Raw genomic sequence first — 7,372 nt, forward strand, 5'->3', positions numbered from 1 at the left:
TCAGGACTTGGCAGAGAGCAGGAGGATCCTTTGCACGTACTCCTGCGCCTCCGTTGTGTCCTGCAGTTGAGTTCACCAGACGGGATCTTGACAAATCATCCCTTAACCTATCACAGCAGATGGAGCATTTCCACAATGAAAAGTGTTTGGGAGCAGCAGCTAACAGAGGCTAACAGAGGCTAACGGAGGCTAACGGAGGCTAACGGACTCACTGTGATATCGTCCTTAACATGTGGAAGCATCAGCAGCTGGAAGGTAAAAAAATGGAGCTCCTGCCTCAGTGAAGTGTTTTGTATTTTTCACCCTGAGCAAGAAGATGTGAGAGTGGTGACCTTCAGTGGGTGGAGGCAGGGTGGCACCCAAATCCACTTTAACTATCGCTGCAAGCTGCAATTAGACGGGAACAGTTGAGCCATTTGTCAGCAAAGTGGTTTGTTGCTGAATGTTTGTTCACTGCTTTGGTGGCTGAACAGGTTCTCACCAACTCAGGTTCCAACCAGCACCACGAGGAGCTTCAGCACAAGGAGCTGAACACAAAAATACATCATTTCAATTCCATTCCAATCCTCATCTGGAAAATAAAATAAATACATGTGTTTGAGAAGGTTGGTCCCAGAGAAGTAGGAATGTTGTACCATGGAGTTCCTGCCAAAAATGCGAGGGTTGCTGCTCTGGGGTGGAGGTCTGACTACGCCCCCGTCAAACTCTCAAAGTGGGATTAGAGAGGTGGTGTCCTCCCTCCACGGCAACAGCTGTGTCACAGCGGGGGGCAGAACCTTGGTTTACAGATATGTTCTTGCTCATATATTACATGTATTCGTATGGAACACGGGGAGACTGTAAATATCCCATAATATATAACAGAAGGATTAGAACTTGAACGAAACGAATTGTTCAGTTTCCATACACACACATAAACATACACACACACATACACACATACACATACAAATACACACACATACACACATACACACATACACATACACACACACATACACACACACATACACACATACACACATACACATACAAATACACACACATACACACACACACATACACACACACACATAAACATACACACACACATACACACATACACATACAAATACACACACATACACACATACACACATACACATACACACACACATACACACACACATACACACATACACACATACACATACAAATACACACACATACACACACACACATACACACACACACATACACACACACATACACACACACATACACACATACACACATACACATACAAATACACACACATACACACACACATACACACACACATACACACACACATACACACACACATACACACACACATACACACACACATACACACACACATACACACACACATACACATACACACACACATACACACACATACACACACATACACACACATACACACACACACACATACACATACACGTCTCTTTTCTTTCTATGTTATTTATTCTTTCTTCATTTTCATCTGATCCAAGTTCCATATCTGTGTCCTGAACCTCCTCCATCTGCACCTCCTCCAATTGCACCTCCTCCATCTTCACCTCCTCCATCTGACAGAGGGAACTGCACCTCCTCCATCTGAACCTTCTCCATCTGAACCTCCTCCATCTGCACCTCCTCCATCTGCACCTCCTTCATCTGCACCCCCTCCATCTGATAGAGGGAACTGCACCTCCTCCATCTGCACCTCCTCCATCTTCACCTCCTCCATCTGACAGAGGGAACTGCACCTCCTCCATTTGCACCTCCTCCATCTGACAGAGGGAACTGCACCTCCTCCATATGCACCTTCTCCATCTTCACCTCCTCCATCTGCACCTCCTCCATCTAACATAGGGAACTGCACCTCCTCCATCTGAACCTCCTCCATCTGCACCTCCTCCATCTGCACCTCCTTCATCTGCACCCCCTCCATCTGATAGAGGGAACTGCACCTCCTCCATCTGCACCTCCTCCATCTTCACCTCCTCCATCTGACAGAGGGAACTGCACCTCCTCCATTTGCACGTCCTCCATCTGACAGAGGGATTTGCACCTCCTCCATCTGCACCTCCTCCATCTGACAGAGGGAATTGCACTTCCTCCCTCTGGACCTCTTCCATCTGACGGAGGGAGCTGCAGAGCTCAGCAGGGAGCTGCTCTGTTGGCTGTACAGAGCAGCTCAAATCCTTTGAAAGAAAAATGAATAAATACAACTCAAAACTGCAGATGATGGAAATGTCAGCACAGGTTATGACTATTTACAGGTACTCCTCACTTTACAACCGATATATATATATAATATGTATACAGGTACTCCTCACTTAATGACCAAGTTTTATTTTTATATATATATATATCTCTTCCCTCCTTCTTCTTTGTGCTGCTCCCGTTAGTGGTGGCCACAGCGGATCATCTTCCTCCCTGACACCACCTGCCTGCATGTCCTCCCTCAGCATCTCCATCAAGCTTCTCTTTGGCTTCCTCTTTTTGTCTTGCCTGGCAGCTCCACCCTCAGCCTCCTTCTCCCAATGTAACTCTCATCCCTCCTCCACACCATTTCAATCTGGCCTCTCACTTTACCACCAAACTTTACATTTTACATTACATTTCATTGATCAGACGCTTTTATCCAAAGCCACTTACAGCCAATTATTCAAACAGCGACGGACGCAGCCATCAGGAGCAATGAGGGGTTAAGTGTCTTGCTCAAGAACACTACAGCATGCTAGCAGGAGGAGCCTGGGATCCAACCAGCAACCTTTACATGACTAGACCACCAGCTCTACCTCCTGAGCTACCACCCCCTTGAACCCCCCCACCCCCAAACTGTCCAACCCGAGCTGTCCCTCTAACGTCCTCATTCTTAATCCTGTCCATCCTTGTCCCTCCCAATGAAAACCTCCACATCCTCAACTCTGCCACCTCCACCTCATCCACCTGCCTTTTAGTCAGTGCCACCGCCTCTAAACCGTACAACATGGCTGCTCTCACTACCGTCCTGTACACCTTCCCCTTCACTCTGGCTGGAACCCTTCTGTCACAGATCACCCTGGACACTCTTTTCCACCCACTCCACCCTGCCTGTTCTCTCTTCTCCTCTACTCCACCCTGCCTGTACTCTCTTCTCCACCCGCTCCACCCTGCCTGTACTTTCTTCTTCACCTCTCTCCCCTACTCTCCGCTGCGTTGGATGGTCGACTCCAAGTACTTGAACTCATCCGCTTTCTTCACCTCCACTCCTTGCATTCTCAGCTTTTCTCCGCCCTCCCTCCCATTCAGGCACATGTATTGTGTCTTACTCCTGCTGACTTTCATTCCTCTTCTCTCTAATGCTGCCTCCACTTCTCCAGGCTCTCCTCCACCTGCTCCCTGCTCTCGCTCCAGATCACAATGTCATCCGTGAACATCATAGTCCACAGAGACTCCTGCCTGATCTCATCTGTTAACCTGTCCATCACCACTGCAACAAGAAAGGGCTCAGAGCTGATCCTTGATGCAGTCCCACCTCCACTTTGATGCCTTGGTCACGCCTACTGCACACCTTACTACTGTCTGACTGCCCTCATACATTTCCTGTACCACTCTTACCTACTTCTCTGCCACTTCCTCATGCAGTACCACACTTCCTCTCTAGGCAGCCTATCATACGCTTTCTCTTAATCCACAAAGACGCAGTGCAACTCCCTCTGTCCTTCCCGGTACTTTTCCATCAGCGTTCTTAAAGCACACATGTCATCTGTAGTACTCTTTCCTGGCATGAAACCATACTGCTGCTCGCTGATCCCCATTGCTCCTCTTAACCTGGCCTCCACTACCCTTTCCCATAGCTTCATGCTGTGGCTGATCAACTTTATTCCCCTGTCCCCATTTCTGTAGTTGTTTCCCAGTCATCTGGTAACCCTTCATTCCCACCTATTTTCTGCCTTACCTCTTCCCTAAATTGCATGCAACACTCCTCTTTTTTCAACTTCCACCATTTTATCTTTGGCTCTTCTTTCACTCTCTTCCTCTTCTTGGCCTCCAGAGTCATCCTACAGACCACCATCCTGCATAGCAACATACTCCCCTACCACCACTTTGCAGTCACTAATCTCTGAAGGCTTTTCCCTGCAGCATCCAATCAAAGTGGAGCATCCCGCCAAGCCACACTTTTTTTTTTCTTTTTTTTTTTCGTTTTTCTACCCTGTCTTGTTTTAGTATCTACCCTGCCTGTTAGTTTTTTGTTTTTTGTTTTCCTATTGTAAAGTGTTCTTGGGTTCCTGAAAGGCGCAATATAAATCCCAGTCATTATAATTATTATCATCTCTTTATTTTCTTTCTTACTTTTTTAACCTGTGCTATCAGCATGCTGGACATACAACACAGAGTATTTGTTCCATTGCATGTAGGACATGCAGGAGTTAGTGTGCAAGTGGAGTTTAATTTGTTAACCTGCAATGAAACTCTTTATTCATTCTTTAATGATCAACAACTGCTGCAACAACTCTGTCCTGTGACGACCTGAGCACACAACCACCAACAACGCCCTCTTTGGAGAACTATTTACAATGTTGGGGTAATAAACAACTGATCACTACTCCAAGAGGGAGAATCACCACGGTGAGACAAATAAACATCGACACAAACAACATTTACACAAAAACATGAACATTGGATGACAACATGTATTGAAAAACACTTAATCAGGTCCAGGAAAACTGGAACAACTGGTCACGTGGCCTCTTCCTGTCAAAGTTATGACAGTAAATGAGGGAGAAAAGGAGAGGGATTCAACCAGGAGGGTGCTGGGGTGTGTGTGTGTGTGTGTGTGTGTGTGTGTAAGATGTCCACCGGTGAGTGTGAAGGACTAATCCCAGTTGGTTCTGGTGTAGAATGTCGGTATTATGTCGCGGCGCCTTCAATCAGCGGAAAGGGCCCCGAGCCACGCCTCTCTATCAAATGACAGTTTTGGCGGGAAACAAGGTTTACAAAATGAACAAAAATGAAACAAAACAAGAAGCAAAGGTTTTTAATGTTATATACCCCATATACAACTAATTTATATTTGCAGAACAGCTTTAGAATACAACACTGATTCATGACATAATTTCAATATCTATATGACATCATTTAAATATTAACATGACATCATTTAAATATCAACGTAACATCATGAAACATGCAAAGCAAAGTAACTTTAAACACATCAGCTGCAGAACAATGTGGCTTCATTGTCAGGACCTTTCAAGGCCAAGAGTGTGTTGTTGGCCTTTCGTTGTTGGTGCATCGTTAGCGGGTTGTTCGCATGTCGTGTCTTTGGCATGTCTTTAGCGTGTCTTTGGCTTGCCGCTTGTGTGGTATTGGTGTGGTGTTGGCACGGTGTTGGCGTGTTATTGGCCTGTCACTGGCGTGGTGTTGGCGTGTTGTTGGCCTGTCGCTGGCGTGGTGTTGGCATGTCGCTGGCCTGTCACTGGCATGGTGTTGGTGTGGTGTTGGCATGGTGTTGGCCTGTCACTGGCGAGGTGTTGGCATGGTGTTGCCATGCAGCTGGCCTGTCACTGGCGTGGTGTTGGCGTGTTGTTGGCATGTCGCTGGCCTGTCACTGGCATGGTGTTGGTGTGGTGTTGGCATGGTGTTGGCCTGTCACTGGCGAGGTGTTGGCATGGTGTTGCCATGCAGCTGGCCTGTCACTGGCGTGGTGTTGGCGTGTTGTTGGCATGTCGCTGGCCTGTCACTGGCATGCTGTTGGCCTGTCACTGGCATGCTGTTGGCCTGTCACTGGCGTGGTGTTGGTGTGCTGTTGGCATGTCGCTAGCCTGTCACTGGTGTGTAGTTGGCGTGGTGTTTGCATGTCTCTGTCCTGTCACTGACGTGGTGTTGGTGTGCTGTTGGCCTGTTACTGCCATGGTGTTGGCATGGTGTTGGCATGATGTTGGCATGTCGTTAGCCTGTCACTGGCGTGGTGTTGGCATGATGTTGGCATATCGCTAGCCTGTCACTGGGGTGGTGTTGGCATGGTGTTGGCATGTTGTCACTGGCGTGGTGTTGCTGTGTTGTTGGCGTGGCGTTAGTGTGATGTTAGCATGGTGTTAGCATGTTGATAGCCTGTCATTAGAATCTTTTTAGCGTATTGTTAGCATGTTGTTAGTGTGTTGTTAGCATGTCATGAACATGTTGTTAGCATGTTGTAAGCGTGTGGAGGGAGGTGTTCCGCAGTGCAGCGAGCTGTCAGAGCACCTGGAACCAGCACAGCAGAGCATTCATCACTGACAGGAAGAGATGGAACAGGAAGATACAAGATGATGTAAAACAACCATGAGGAGTGACATCATCACAAAATATTGAATTGAATTGGAAGAAAAAAACCTTCAAACATATTGACGCTGTGTGTGTGTGTGTGTGTGTGTACCAGTGTCAGGTGGTTGAGAACGTCCTCCAATGAGACGTCAGATCCCGTCTGCTGGGAGGCGGAGTCAGCCCTGATTGACAGCTCTGTCCTGCCAGGCTCATCCACACTGTGGGAGGAGCCAAAACCAATCAATACATCAATTCTGTACTGTAGTACTGCTACACCTGCTGTAGTATTACTGCAGCAGGTGTAGAAGTACTGCTGTAGTAGTACTACTGGACATGCTATAGTCTTACACCTGCTGTAGTGTAGCAGTAGGTCTAGTAGTACAGCAGGTCCTGTAGTACCACATCTGCTGTAGTACAACTATACCTGCTGTAGTACTAGAGCAGGTGAAGTACTACTACACCTGTGGTAGTACTATTAGTCTTGCTGTAGTACTACTAGACCTGCTGCTACACTACAGCAGCTGTAGTACTGCTACACCTTCTGTGGTACTATAGCAAGTCTAGCAGTACTACAGCAGGTGTAGTAGTACTACTACACCTGCTGTAGTATTACTTGTTACTACCTGTTAGTGTACAACACTGAGTCGCTATCTCTCGACTGACTCAATTGTTTTCCTGAAGCGTGACAGTGAAACGGGCGTGGCTCTTTATGAAAGCTGATGTTTCATATTTATTTGTGTTGTTATTGTGGAAGTTATTAACAGCGATCCGTTCCGGTCCCAGGAGGCAGGAGCAGTCATCAGGCTGCTCTACATTTCACCACAAGGTCAATACCAATACCACGCTAACTGGCTTAGCTCAGTGCATGGCTGCAGAAGGGATCAGCTAGCCTAGCTCCTGAGGAATGAGGGAAAGCCACCTTCCACCATCTTAAGTCTTCATGACGAGTATAAATAAAAAGGTAAAACAATGCAGCTGCATACTGGAATGGAAGTACTACAAAGTACTAAAAAGTACAACAAAGTACTATAAAGGACAACAAAGTACTATAAAGTATGACTTGTTATCA

This window comes from Zeus faber (assembly GCF_960531495.2).
Source record: "Zeus faber genome assembly, chromosome: 4".
Lineage (NCBI taxonomy): Eukaryota > Metazoa > Chordata > Actinopteri > Zeiformes > Zeidae > Zeus > Zeus faber.